At 45.2% G+C, this 15894-nt stretch overlaps 1 protein-coding gene across 2 annotated transcripts in view; it reads right to left on the bottom strand.

Moving 5' to 3' along the window:
• LOC147903551 (pentatricopeptide repeat-containing protein At2g33680-like) overlaps window positions 1-15244 on the bottom strand; it is a 35738-nt gene extending 20494 nt beyond the window's left edge. Inside the window, exon 1 of one of the 2 annotated variants that reach the window (XM_087372745.1) lies at window positions 14884-15244. The gene's annotated coding sequence lies outside the window, so the exon portion shown is untranslated. Of the gene's footprint in view, window positions 1-14834 lie in introns of both variants that reach the window. The other variant, XM_087372746.1, reaches the window with a different exon arrangement.
• Between the last annotated feature and the right edge of the window lie 650 nt (window positions 15245-15894).

The following is a 15894-nucleotide window of genomic DNA, read 5'->3' on the forward strand; positions in this document are numbered from 1 at the left end:
AAAGCACAAACTCAAAAGTGTATTGCTGTCCACAGGTGAGCCTATGGAAGAAAGACAGCAAATGTTCACCAAAGAATGACCAAATATCAGCACAGAAGCTGAGAAAAGTCAATGACAAGCACGCAGCCTGTATGTAGCAGTCAATAGTGACTGAAAATCAGCAAATGGTGACTGAATATCACTCTAGATGCCACCAAAATCAATTCGTCCAGCAAAAGGGAGGATTCTGGTGCAAGATCTGAGTGTCTCAGGCACAAATCCAAGTGGAAATATACTAAATTCAGCAAAATACAGTTGCTGCAGCAATAAATCTCAGATTTGAATGTGTATTCCAGCTCCAAGAAGCAAACCAATCACTCAGAAAGAGAGAAAGTTGCTGTCCAATGTGAAAAACAGCAAATGGTTGCCTGAAAAGAGGTCGCCCTAGCCAGGAGAAGCCACAAAACAGGTCACCCAGGGAAAGAACAGCCAGGAGAAGTGTCGCCCAGCTCAAATCTGCCCTGAAGTGCAGTCGCCCAGCTCAATGCAGCAGGTAGATGCAATCTCTTGCGACAGAATCCACGGGAGTGCTCCAGATGGCCAAAAAGATTGGCGACCTGCTGAAAAACAGCTCCAGAAGTAGACAACCAGCAAATGATAGATCCACAGGAAGCTTGCAAGGGGGGGAAGACCAGGAACCAAGGCAAAGCCTGCTCTAATACCACTGTTAGGTGGAGTGGACAACGGAAGCAAAGGAGACGGAGGCAAGAAGCAAAACATGCTGCTGTAGTAGAATAACTAAAAGTGTTAAAAAGTACAAAGACTACACCCAATATGATGAAACCCTAAGATAGGTGTCCCAACACAACTAGGTGTCATAACAGGTACATGTACTAACTGTACCATGTAACCTAAAGTCTAATAACTAGACCTACAATGCACATACCAAGGAATGAGCGGTACCTATGGATAGCCCATAGAGTATCCTACATTCCCATCCCCTCTCGGTAGAAGGCAATCATGTGATGAAATGCATTGCTATGTGCGTCCACTTGCCCTCCTCTGGAATGGGTAATGGCTGCAAGAGACCTGCGGGTAACTTGTTGTCCACTTTATTCTGTTGGCAAGGCAAGCATTCAGCCACATATTTAACCACATCTCTCCACATGCCTTCCCACGTAAATCTATGCTTGATTCTTTTGTATGTTTTAGTGACACCCGTATGTCCAACCATGAGAGAGGAGTGCATTTCTTGCAAAACCAGCTGTCTATATTTTGAGTTTGGCACTAAATACATTCTGTCCTGGCACCACAACAGCCTATTATGCAATTTGAATTCCGGAGAACCCTGACTTAGAAGGCTTCTGCAAATCTGAAAATATGGGAGCTGCCTTAGAATTCTGCATATACTCTTCTTGAATGCCATAAATCCACTCCTGATATATGGTAGAGATAGCAAGCAATTCGCAAGCCCACATCCTGGACAAGGCATCTGCAACCACATTTTCTTTCCCTTTTCTGTACTCAATGTCAAAATCATAGGATTGGACTGCAGCCAACCACCTCTTTTGCTTGTAGGACAAATTGGGTTGGGTGAGGAAGAATTTGAGTGTCCTATGATCTGTTTTTACCTTAGTTTTACTCCCGTACAGATAGTGGTGCCATTTTTTGAAAGCATGCAAGATAGCCAACATCTCCTGATCATAAACATGGCAATTGAGTTCTTTGACATCAAACTTCCTGCTCTCAAAGGCTATTACCCCATGTTCTTGCCTCAGAACCAGCCCCCAATCCTTTGCCACTGGCATCTTCCTCCACAATGAAAGGACGTGAAAAATCAGGGCATACCAAGACATGTGCATGAGTGAGAGCAAATTTCAGGTCTTCAAAGCTGCGTTGTGCTTCATTTCCCCACCGAAAAGAATCCTTCTTCAAGAGATCAGTAAGAGGAGCTGCCCTCTTGGCAAATTTGCGAATAAAGTGCCTGTAAAAGGAAGCAAGACTAAAAATCCTCTCAATCGGGTGGAATTTTGTGGCTGTGGCCAATCTTTGATGCATTTCACCTTTGTGGGATCCACCCGAATGCCACATCTACTCACAATATGCCCCAGGTACTCAACCTCCTTTGCCATAAAAGTGCATTTGCTGGCTTTTGCATAAAGTTGATGCATCCTCAAAATTTCTAGCACTTGCTTCACATGCTCAATGTGCTCATGTCTATCCTTGCTGTAAATGAGGATATCATCAAAGAAAACCAGCACGCACCTGAAAAGAAGTGGCTGCAATATCTCGTTCATCAGAGCCTAGAAGGTGACCGGTACATTAGTCAATCCAAAAGGCATCACCTTGAATTCAAACAAGCCCCGTTCTATGCGGAAGGCCATCTTGTGCTCATCTGCTTCTCTCACCCTAATTTGATGGTAACCAGACCTCAAATCTAAGCTGAGCACCCTTGCGTTCATCCAACATGTCATCTATCTTGGAGATTGGAAACCTACTCTTGATAGGTGCCTTATTTAGATCCTCTTTATCAATGCACATGCGGTACGATCCATCTAGTTGTCCCCATTTTTGGTGGCATGTTCTCATGTGTTTAGTTATCTCCATCTCCTTCCTTGCATCATTTATTCCAATATCCTTATTGACCTCAAAGTTGCTCTCTCCTGACACCAATGTACACTTTCTTCTTCACCAGAAGCATTGGGGAGGCAAAAGGAGAAGTGCTATGAGAGATGAAGCTCTTCTCAAGCAATTCCCGCACCTGTACTGCCACTTCCTCCCGCTCAACCCTAGAGAGACAGTATGGGGCTTTGTTAATGGGCTTACTGCCAGGCTCTACAACAATGGCATGATCCACATCCCTCTTGGGAGGCAATTGGGATGGCATATCAGCAAATACATCAACAAATGCCGAGACCAACTTCTGCATATCATAATCCTCAACACAAGGAATGCTATCCCCCTGAGATACTAACACGTTCAATGCACAGAGGGCATGCTCCTTCCTGAGCTCTCTGGCCAACCGCCTTGTTGAAATGAACTGCAATTTAGGAGTGGCAATGCCATGCAATGCTATAGTTCTACCCTTGTGGACAAAGCTGAGTGATAGGGCATTTAAATCTATGCTGATTTTACCCAAAGATTTTAGCCAATCGCAGCCCAAGACAGCATCTATTGGGCCCATGTCCAGTGCCAAGAGATCCCCAACAAATTCATAATCCTCAAAGAGCGCATTTTGGCAACAAAATTTACTAATCAAATGCTCTCCATTTTCCACCTCTACTCTCAGCCCATGATCAATCTCAGTAGCAATCAGTCCCACCTTCTGTAAGGTCTTAGAATTGATGAAACTCTGAGTGCTACCGCTGTCCCACAAGCATGTGAACAGGCCTGCCATTAAGTTTCCCTTTCAATCTAATAGTTTCAGCACTTTTAGCACCCATCAAGCCATGAAAAGAGATAGCATAAATTGTTTGCTGCACATCCCAATAGATCTCCTCCTCGTCCACAGGAGCATTTCCATTCGCATCCTCTCGCGCATGAAAGGCATAGCAACCTGATGCTCCACATGAACACTGTAGGCCAACAGCGTCGCATGCCACATGTGGGCTAAGTGTCATTGGATTGTATACCATGCATATTATGTTCAATAGCACCACCGAGATCAAAGAGGAAACCAGCCCCCTTCGTGTGGCTGCGGTATCTAGAACTTCTTCCACGTCCTGTGATAATAGCCCTGGTGTGTTGTTTAAATTTTGATTTTTCATTTCCAGACTTGGCTTAGCTCTTGGCTTAGCATCAAATGACTGGTATGGCTTAGCATAAGGCATCTTGATCTTGCTACCTGTAACAATGGGAACCCTCGGAAAGGTGCTGCTGCTGATTTCCTATCATGCCAATCAGTCACCTTAGGCTTCTCTTCAGACTCATTTGCATTCCCATATGCGCTGCCCACTGTCATCTTATATTTACTAGCATATTTAAGTTCAAACACCTCTGCCGATTGGACTGCACGCTCAATTGTTTGAGGGTTATGTGCCTTCACATCTGCAGCGAGAGAAGGACTCAATCGATGAAATGCAGCAACTTCCCTCTCTAAAATACGTCTTGTACAACAAGGAAAGTCTCCAAAAGCCTTGCAAATACTCTTGGACAGTACCATTCTGCGATAATGCATAGAATTCAGCCTGATATTGCTCCAGTATGAGCAATTCAGCCTGATATTGCTCTAGTATGAGCGGGGATACAAATGTGGTGATGATCAACTCCTTGAACTCCTTCCATGTGGCTGGCCTCTAAGGCAAGTCCCTCATACAACACCACCAAGTATGTGCATAGTCCTACATGTGCATACCTGCAAAGATTATGCGGTCCTCATCCTACTTTGGGTAGAAGAGGAAATAATCTTCCAGCTTCGTAAGCCACTCCTCTAGCTCATTAGGTGTGCGAGTGTCCCCTTTGAACTTATGCACTGTGAGTTTGTCCTTGATATCCTTGGCTGCATAATTCCTGTGTGTGTAAGCTCCAGAAGTGTGGGCATCATCACGCTTGAGGTTCACATGATCGGAGAAGGACATCTCAAGTTTGATGGCCTCAAGTAGGGCCTTATATGAATGCAAGGAATCTGCCAACATCTCATCAAAAGTGGCATGCTGCCCACCACTAACCCTCTATTGCGTAGTAGTTGCTGCCATCTGATGCCTTGGCTGCGTTTGGCTCTATGTGCTCACATGCGGAGCGATAGGTGCATGAACCCTTGGCTGGGTCTCTCTGCCAAATGCATCTCTCTAGAATGATGGCATGCCAAAGGGCTGAGAAGAGGACTGACCTCTCCCATAGGGGCGTGGGCTGCCATAAAAATAAAACCAGCTCTAGGCATACTCGTTGGTGCAGTGAAAGGAGCACTAACTGGATGCATACCAACGGGTCAGCCCAAAAGAGACAGCTTAGCCTGCATGGATCCAAAAAACTGAGAGCCAAAAGATGGCCTCACATCCTGCAAGAAGGTGCTCTGCGGCACAGAGAATGCATCATCCAAATCTAAATAATCCCCATGGTGGGGTACAAGCAACGGTCTAGAAGACTCATGCCCATAGGCACGGCGGGCATCTGCCATAAAACTCCTGTGTGGAGCAAACAAAACATCCTGACTATTTGAGTGGTCCCCTTGCTAGGGTGTGGGCTCCTTACCCCTGTCCTGCATAGCCTGACCAATCTGTTGCTCGAGCTGCCGTCCCATCTCGACAAGAGCTGTATCCTGCATAGCGTGGTAAGCTGCTGGCTGAAGTCCTATCTCATCTAGCGGAAAGCACCCTGGAGCATAGAAGCAAGGGTATCCACAAATTGTGTTTGCGCTACCTGCGCTTTGCAAGATGCAGGAGAGAGAGGCTGAGTTGTAGGGATCTCTGAACCACCAAGGATGCACCCACTGTGGAAGGCAATTGCTCATGCTGAGCAGCCTCATCACTATCATGCAATGTATCCCGTCGAGCACACTTGGGTGGCCTGGTGGCTGTCCGGGAGAGATCGAATGCAGGCAATGAAATGGGCACTACCCTAAGACTATTGGGACTACTAGGACAGTGACTTAGGCCAACCTCACCCTAATTAACACCTAATCTAACCTAGCCCCCAACTAACTAAACCTAACCTAGCTAACTAGACCTAACTAACCTAACCCAAGTAACTAACCAACCACCCTAGCCCTAGCTAATTGAACCTAGGAAATGGAGACTAAGGGTTTTTTTTGTTGCACGTGTGACGGGCGATGGCAGCGCGGCAAAGAGAATGGCAAGGGCAACGGAGAGAACGGCGGTGGATGGCAGAGAGGCAGGCAGTAGAGAGACGGAAGGCGACAAGGCAAGGGACTCGTCTGCAAGGCGATGCAAGGATTTTATTTTTGTAGGCGGGTGGCACCGTGTGGAGTGCGTCTGCAAAGGCGACGCAAGGGTGGCGCAGGGCGTGAGGCGACTGGCATGGATGTGGCTATGGCCTCGATGCTTGGAGAGTCTTGGCTCTATTGGCAAGCGTGTGCCTAGTTCGACGATTGCTCATTTGGTGATCATTTAGTTCCACGGTTTCTGCCACTCACTTTGGGCATGGCATTCACATACCTTCCACCATCCCTGTTGGTGTTGGTGTCGGCATTGGTCATCAGGGGCTACAGAAGGACAATAGGACATCAAGAGAGACAACCACCAAGGGCTAGCAAATGGCAGTACGGAAGGCTTGTTCCACACATCAAATACGTTGATGCCTGTTTGCACGCTCGGAAGGCTATTGTAGAAGATTGTCAAATGAATAGTAGAGTGACTAATCGAACAGGAGAACGTCGGGCACCTTCGTCACATAGCTTATTCAAGTGTCAAATATGTTTGACGCCTATTTGCAGGCTCGGTCTCACGACCCTTGGTTTTCCATGTACAACAATGAGCTCCGGAACTATCTTCTTGAAGCTACCAATGTGGATAAGGGTGGAAAGCAAGTGCCAACAGAACCATGCTCTGATACCAATGTAATGAAGGAGGCAAGGGCTGAATTGGTGAAGGGGCCAGAGATGGCAGAAATGGGGGAAGAGGAGAGGGGAGAGGAAAGATGGGAGAGAGAGAGAGAGAGAGAGAGAGAGAGAGAGAGAGAGAGGAGGGAAAGGGGTAGAGGGAGAGGAAGAGAGAGAAAAGAAGTAAGGGGAAGAGGGATAAAGAGAGATTAATTCAGTGTAAAATTGAATACAAAAGACAAATGACCGATAGGAAAGTTAGTCCCTCCACATTTCCGATCTAAGAGGCCCTCTGATCCTCCAAAACCACCACCACCGACCGGAGCCTTCTCCGGAACCATCTCCACCATAACCCTTCTTTGCAAACATAGCTTCTGAAAATCACTGAGAAAAGGACCAGCAAACTTTTTATAGCAACCAAATGATTCACCACACATCTTACTTGAATCAGGGTCGCCTTGGAATGGAGTGACTCCTTCCTTCAGAGTGGAAACTAGAGCTGCAGTGTTGGCTGTGATACCATCTTAGAAACCACAAGGTAGAATCAATCAACCTCAGCAAAATAGGAACAGCTCTATCCACTTCACTCTATGATACAACTCACTGATGAAGACCTCACTTAGAGAATAGAGAATAGAGGGCACATGAGAGAGAGAGAGAGAGAGAGAGAATAGATGGCACATGAGAGAGAGAGAGAGAGATTAACGTCCTCGAAAGGCCTCATGGGCCTATGGGACAAACTACATCAAAAGAAGAAACCCATACAAGCCTTTGTGGGCTGAAGCAAAGGGAAGGCTAGGGCCCTTGCTGAGTACTATACTCAGCTAACTCAAAAACAAACTAAGAAACTGAAAGATTGAAAGACTGAGAGCTCAAAATCTAAAACCCGGTGTCGTGGTGGCTCTCTGGTGGGCTGCAAATAGATCCCAGATCTGTGTCTATTGACTTGTCTCTCGCTGTGGCAGAGGACATGGTCTCCTTGACCTTTGTATCCAATGGGCTTTGTCAGGAGTGACGCCTTGTCTATGGCGGTCTCCTCTAAGGAGAACTGAAATGGCCGCAACCTCGATCTGGTGTGCTCTGGCCACTCTCCATGTCGTACGTGGTCTCTGCCTCCCTTGCTTGGAAGCATCGGGTGGTCTCTCCCCATTGATCCACACTGCCCTCATGTCAACTAGCACTTCCTCCTCCACACCGCAATGTCCTAGAGCTGACTCTATTAGAAACATGGTGAAGGGAGAGAGAGAGAGAGAGAGAGAGAGAGAGAGTTAGGGTGTGAGGAAATAATGCTCAAATGAAGACATAATGAAAGGCTCTCATTCATTCATCAAGTGTATCATGACAAATGAAGTACAAGCCTTTATATAGGCTACTCACACACACTCTAGCACCTAGTGCATATGGGATAAGTCCCATGATGACACGTGGCACTCACACAAGACTCACTCACATAGACTAGTACTAGATCACCTAGTACTACACACTAACACATCACATCACCACACTCTTTGACTATGATATCTCCAACAGACTCAAATGCATTAAAGTCCATGACATGTCGCTGTGCTCGGTCTCCCTCGGCCTCAAATATATTCTTCCACCAAAAAGTGGGCAAGACAAGCTCAAAGGTGACCACAAACCAACCAGCAAAGGCTAGCCCAAAAGCTGAGAACTCCCTACTACTGTACATCTCAGAAATTCCTTCTCCACGCTGCCAAAAGGCTTCAGTAGTTGATGACTGAATAGGGGAATGGGGGGGTTTATATAGGGGCTGGCTGCCCCTCTGATCTGGCCGCCCTGCTGGTCAGTTCACACAGATTGGGTCAACTAGCCTGGTTGGCTGGCCAACACCCCTTGGCACGCCTATATATGCGCTCTGCCAGTGGGTCGTTTTCCCTGCTACTGCTGCACCTCAGGCAGCCTGTACTGCTGCTCCAGACCTGCCCCATATCCCTTCCCCCTCACAGTCACATGCCCCCAATGTCCTCATATGGGGCTTCATAGGTGGGTACATTGACTTCCACAAGCATTAGCAAGGTCAACAATAAAACTAAACTTTAATTTATACATATCTAGATGAATCCGAAAACATATACCTTCATAAGACTAGAATATATTCAATCTTACATAATTAAAGTTTTAAAGAAGCGAAAGGACAAAGTAAAGAAGGGAGTTTATAAGTGACTTTAGAAAAAATTATGAGTGAATGAGAAAAATAAAAACTAAAAAACAAAAGCTACACTTATTTTGTCATCAGTACCCAAGCATAAGCTACTACTAGGTTTCGAAAGATTCCAAAACATGCCCCAATTTATCCTCTACAAACACAACACATAGTGCAGTTTCATTCTCATGACCGTCAATCACAAGGCTGAAAACCATAAACTCCATCATGCATAGCACGGACTAGCCGTTATGACATCCCCACCAACGCCATCATTGCCCAATGGTAGGTGTAGACCATAGTACACATATTAATTCACACATCCACACATACACTTACACATCTACTAATACGGCAAGAACATATATCTAGATGAATTGAGGAACTCCCAAACTCATCCTCTAAAAACACAACAGTGTGCAATTGCAAGCTCATTATAGGCACTCACAAGTTGAAATACATAAACTCCATTACGCATAGTAGGGACTAGCTACTATGGCAATGGTGGGTGTAGACCATAGTATAAGCATATGCTCTCAAACATACATATCCACCACCCACACATACTTGAGGATCCATTTATACAAAGATCTTAGTACTGAGTTTTCGTCAACACTCTGGAGGTGGACGGACGGACTCATCCCATGACAAAGGCTAGCACTAAAGGAGAAGGCTAATCATAAACTAGTCCACAATCTATTCATTCAAGATACAACTGCTTGTGAAGACTACATGATTTCGTTCAATCTCTCACAAATGAGCAATTCTAAGCAAAAAATGCTTAGACAATCTGACTGATAGGGCATTGCACTACATAAGATAACTTATCACAATATCAACAAGCCACTACATGGACAAAAACTTACACAAGATGAAATTTGCATCTCTGCTAATACGGTGAGAACATGCATCTAGATTAATCAAGGAACATGCCCAAACTCATCCTCTAAAAACACAACACATAATGCAGTTTCAATCGCATAGCACATACTCACGATGTCACATGCACCCCTGCACTTGGGTGCAAGGTGACAACTGGTTTCATCGACAAAGTGCAAATAGTTCCTATGATAGGATATTTTGTCGTAAGCCGTGACCCCATTGTGAACCCTTGTCCAAGGACACTCAAACACGAGCTACGTAGGCCAATCTCTCAGCCTTAGGTCAAGTCAGAAAGTCAGTCCTTGTTCACTAGTACCCACTTGAGAACAGTAGGTTAGTGTTTCCGTCTTAGAGTTCTAGGTAGGTTTAGGTCTCAGCCTAGGATAGGAGCCCAAAAGGGCCCCCTCGGGGCAGAGACAATGACCTCCCATCACAGAGAATGGGCTGGGGGAAGGGCTGCCTGTATAGGCTGCCCTGTGCCCCTCCCTAGGGAGCTAGGGCTAGGGAAAAGAGCCCAACCAGACAGAACCAGCCGACTGGCTGGTCGGCTTGTTTCAGGCTGGTTGGCTCATTCCCTATCAGCCCTACATCCCCCTATATAAAGGGGAGGCTGCTGCCATCATTTCTCATCCAGCCCCCAGCAGTTAGCCTCCATTTCCTCCAGCCCGGTGCAGTCCTCAGCCTTTGCAAAACAGCAAACATTCAGCAGTCCCTAAGGGTGATCCATTTACACAACACCATAGCTCAGCTCAGAGTTGAGGTTTGGGGTTCCTGTTTCAGCAGTTCGTTTTACAGTTTCTTTTACAGTTTTCTCAGCTCACTCACAGCTCTTATCACTCATCTCTCAGTTCATATCTCAGCTCTCTATTAGCTTCCATTACTCTCAGCTTTGTGTCCTCCCTTCATCTCTCACACTCACGCAGGTCCGCTGCATGCCTAGGGACAGCACAAGCCTCTTCAATAGCCTTGCACAATGGTCCACATCTTCCGTGTGGGCAGCGTGGTCTTGGTCGAGATTTGGGTTGCTTCTCAGGCATTTGTGGGTCAGCCAATGGTATCAAAGGGTCATTCTCAAAGTTGTCTATCAAGCTCTCTGAAGGAGTGTCAGTTGTATTCTTTTGCAGTTCCCCAAGATATAAAGCAAATTCCTTCCGAGTTGGGGAGGGGGGCCCTCAGTGGGTACAGGGACGCACTATGGTGTCGCGTCTACATTCTCTCTCTAAACCCTACACTCTCTCTCTATCTTTTATGGTGCATACGCATACGCCTCATAAAGGTTTAAAGAAGGTCTTGATGCGCATTACACGATCATTCACCGTTGCATGTTACACACAAGGTTGAGACCAAAAACTCCATGCATATCAAGGACTATCTACTATGACATCCCACCGAAGTCATCAACACCCAACAGTGGGTGTAGATCATATTATGAACATATGCTTTTACATGTACATACATATCCACACATCCACACATACTTGAGCATCCATTCACACCAAGGTCTTCGTACTAAGTTCTTGTCAATACTTCGGAGGTGAAGGACAGACCCAGCCTTGACAAAGGCTAGCACTAAAGGAGAAGGCTAATCAACAATATTCTACAATTGCTTGTGAAGACTATATAATTTCACGAGCAATTCTAAGAATTAAATGCTAAGAAAACTAGTTTATAGGGCAATGCACCACTTAAGAGAGAAAGAACTTATCGCCATTTCAGCAAGCTGCAACATGGACAAAAAATTCACAACGTGAAATCTCCATGTCCGCTAATAGGGTGATAAAATATATCTAGATAAATCCATCTACTCAAGATGACTATAGAGAACACCTAAGGAACCCGAGGCATATGGGAATGGCCAGGAAACATCTAGGGGACGTCCCCTTGGCCATTCCACAAAGATTAAACACTACATACCAACCTTCAGCTTTATAGTAACCAAGGAGTTCTTTCTTGTGTCCAACTTGAAGCTAACTGCTTGCCTTTTCATGGTGTTTCCTAGTTGCCTTTCTTTTGTATGTCATTTGGCAACCCATCATCATTATTTCATATATGTGCTTTAGACCTCAACTCCACCATTGGTGATGCCCGTTCTCATTCTCAAGGCGTTCAGAAGAATGTTCCATTCCAGGTACCTATGTTTTAAGTTCCTATGAAAGATCTAAGTGAAGACATTGCTGGTTTCTTGGACGTTGTGAAATTTCACCACAAAAAGCCAATGAACAAGGTAGTTGTGAGCATGCCAATGGGTGCAAGTGTCAAAAAGCAGGGCAACATGCTCTAGGATACCCTTGCAGTACAAGAGCAATGAAAGGATCTTGACAACTCTCTTCAATCTCTCACAATGACTCTCTACCGTCAAGGATCTGGTTCACACGACAGTGCAGCAAATCAAGAACATACTGATTATAGAAGTAGATAAAAAAGCAAATAAAACTGACATTCAAGCCGAGATTAATGAGCACGAAGCTAAACACAGCAATGCACTGAAGATTAGGATAAGAGACCTCCCTGAAGGCTGGTTCAATAATGAGGATTCATACAAGGAGACTCTAATGAGGATTCATACAAGGAGACTCTAACACACATCAAAGCAGCCACCCCTAGCATTGAATGGCCGGAAGAGGACAAAGATGGACAGACTCCACAATTAATATTCATGACTCTGGAGGACATGCTGTAATTAGATTTAGCAAACGAGATATACGAATCAAGCTTCCTCGCCAATATCACAAGCTGAAAGGGACTAAGAAATGGATCGCCTAAGAGCTTACAGGAGCTCAAACTGAACCAGAAGGCAACAGAATTGGCCAAGGTCAACGCTGCTGGGAAGGACGGAAAATCGGCAGTATATCTTGAGGGTGTGGCCCTCACCAAGGAGTCTAGATCCAAACCAAAAGACAGAAATTCTTTAACTGATGTATGGCCAATTATTGTCTTCATTTTCAGACTACAATGTAGGTATCTTATATATATAATCATTCAGAGTCGCTTTATACACGCTGCCTTGTACCCTACTTGAATCGATGTATTAGCTGGGTTTTTTACTATCCCATAGACCTGTTTGTCTCCCGTGGACATTAACAGACTTTCTTTCTTTCTTCTTTCACTCATGAATGCACAAGAGGTAAACTCAATCTGGAATAGAACAGTAAAGAGGGCAGCAAAGATCTCATATAATAGCTCCACAAGGATGGACTAAAACAGCACAAGGGAGTGCTCCAAACATCCAGCCAAGTGCTGGCAAAGTCGACAGCCAAGGGAAGGCTGGTAGTCCTTTGCCCTTGCATGCCTTGGTAGACAGAGGGATGCAATGAGGAGTGCCAAGGCCCAAAGGCCAACATTTATAGCCAAGGGGAGGCAGTTCCGCCCCCAGACTAAACTGACTGGAACAGCCGACTAACCCTGGTAGTGGGCCAACTGGCCAAACCAGTCACCATGATGGCCTCTTAGTTAGCCACATCTAGAGCCCAACCACCTCCAAAAAATAGGCTCTACTCCTCCCAATAACTTGCTATCATAAAACAGCCCTAGATGTAGACACACATCCCCTGTTTCTAAGTATGTGCTGCCATCCTTTACCCTATAAATCTAACCTATTTCACATTCCTTTGTCCTAATATGGGGGCTTATATGTGGAATACTGCCTTCTAACAGCAAGGACCCAGAAAAAGGCAAATCTAGCAGAGGTTGAGGAGTGGAGCAAAAATACAGATTATCAATCACCACAAAGGACAATGCCATCCCATTGGTTCAAATGACCTCAAGCATGCACAAGCCTTGTACAATCTTGATGGATTGATACAAGACCATCAAGCAGCATGCTAAAGCTTTTATGCTCACTGAAGATGGGGGAAATGAGACCACGGAGGAGTCCTTAAGATCATCACAGAACAACACGTTGAGCTTAGAGAAGAACTTTGATACGAGGCCCTCATGTTGTTTAATACGCTTCCTGAGGTATTACAGTTTTGTGATAGCGCTCACAACAAGGCAGAAGACAATCCACTCATACTTAAGAAGTTGTGAGCAATGTATCTGCGGGACAAGCTGTGTATGAAGGTTTACAATGTCGAGGACAAAAGCCAAACCTGTGGACCTAAAAAGATTTTGTCAGTGTGGGCCCAGAATGGATCCATAAGAGGGGGTATTGAGATACTGCATGGGAGCAAGACACCTGCAACAAGCAAGGGTACATAGGGCTGCCAAGTGGCAAACGTTGGAGATACCACGTGCGCAGATATGAGACCAGAAAGGGCAGCCATACAGGCTGCTGATCTGCAGCATGTTGCTGTGAATAGAAGGCAGTCGTGGGGGCAGCATCATGGGCTCCGGGCCATGTGAGCAGAGTAGTCAAAGGATGGGGCTGAAAGGGTGGCACATGAATCTTATAGACTGGACCTGGCTGGCCAGAAGCAGTAGGTCAGCCAGGTATAACTCAGAAGAGGAAGTCATCTGGGCCCAGTGGGTTTAGCCCTTGGGCGCAGGTGTGTGGTCAAGCTGTGTTGTACCTGTGATTCAGGTTGGATCATGGACAATACAAACTGTGACCTAGAAGTGCAGGAGTTGCGGATGATTAAAACCTGAATTCAAGAAAGCCTTCCACAAGATCCAGAGAGCTTTTTGGCCTGGTAGGGTATAGTGACCGGTTTGTCTTGAGAAAGCTTAAAATCGGTTTTTTTTTTCTTGAGGTTTTTTGTGATTGGTTGTGGGCATGTGATCTCCACCTTATCCTCCTCCTTTTTTTCTTCTTTCTATTTCAACGCAGGCCACTTGGACATCGTTGAACTTGTTTACAGGAGCATCTCTTATAATTCGGTGTGTGGGCCCACAATGGGTCATTGTGAGGGCTCATTGGCCACTGCCCCACATATGAGCCCCCAAATTGAGGACATGGGAACCAGCTATATGGGCTGCTAATGTGCAGCACCTTGCTGCGCATAGAAGGCAGTCCTGTGGGTAGCATGCCATGCACATGCTCTTGTAATGCAAACGAACTATGCTGAGACAAGATTTGTAGACAAGCTACTAGCCGTTTGCCTAGCCTATGCCAAACAGCAGTAAGCTGCATCAACTTAGAAGACAACAGATCCTTCTGTCAAAGCATTCCATCTTTCGACAGAGATTGAGCAGCTTGCAACAAATATCTTGAGCCAAGCAGCTTCGATGTCACATTGAATAGAATGGAGACAGGAAAATAACAAAGAGAAGCCGGAAATGCAACGTGATGACGTCAATTGTCGCATGAGCAAAGCGCAAATGCAATGATTAGGCACAAGTCTGAATTTCTTATCGTTGTTAAAGGAAACGTCTCACAAGATAAATATGAAGACTGCCCGACTGCTGAACAAGCGAAGGTATGCACCAGGATTTGAGGAGGTCAAGCACTTTCTGCGTTACTGTCTAGAGAGGTTAATCTCTCCTCTTCCCTTCATTTCTGCTTTTCGAGCTGCTTTACATGTCGTTCAAAGGTGCATATAGTTGATCGAGGGCGAGATAGCAGCCCCAATGTTGCGTGACATCTTAGGGAGGAGAGGGAGAAGCTGAACGTCTCGGTTGCTTTTCTCAATCTACCCAAGGAATCCACTTTGTAGGTCTTAGAGAGAGCTCTCCAATATTGTAGGAACGGCGAAATCAACATGATTTGGCAGATGAACTGTTGAAGACAATAATTCACAAGTTTAACACATCGTCAAAGATTTGGCTGAGGCGAATTCATGCTGCCCGCAAGGGAGGCAGTCGATAGAGTGAGCGAGGAAAAGCGAGCGGGCCCAAAAAAGAGAGCGAACTTTTTCACAATTTCCTTATCGAGGTACTCAACATAGCTTTGTGGAAACCACTATTTGGGAAGATTGTCGAAAATAAAACTTATGTTACTATGTGTAACTATACCAATATTGCGAATTATAGTCTACCTTAACTTCCAATTGGAGCCATACTCGCATTATGCAACAATAGTATGTGGTTTGAAAGAAACCGAATTTCCACTCCAAAGCGGATTCCATTACTGATACAACAATTCTTTTGCATTTGAAATGGGTCTTATTATCAAACTCCTTCAATAATCAAAACAAATGCGTTGCTTGATATGTTGAACTTAGTAACGTAAACATCACTTCACCCATATGTGGGGAAAAAAAATCGTCTGTAGACTTCATAGCATGGGATTGCATCAACACTTATGACATTCAAAATGGTTCTTCTTATTAAAAGTGTTATCAATCATGAAAGAAAATGTTTAAAAATAGTTAACCCGTATGTTGAAAAACCCAAGTGTCATTTATGACATTCAAAATTGTTCTTGCAACCATCCTATAGTTCATAGAGATTTTGCCCATACTTCCAACCCCTTCTCTTCAACCACTAAGAGGTATCT

This window comes from Dipteris shenzhenensis, chromosome 3 (genome assembly GCF_047967505.1).
Source record: "Dipteris shenzhenensis isolate YYH24624 ecotype China chromosome 3, Dip_SZ_1.0, whole genome shotgun sequence".
NCBI lineage: Eukaryota > Viridiplantae > Streptophyta > Polypodiopsida > Gleicheniales > Dipteridaceae > Dipteris > Dipteris shenzhenensis.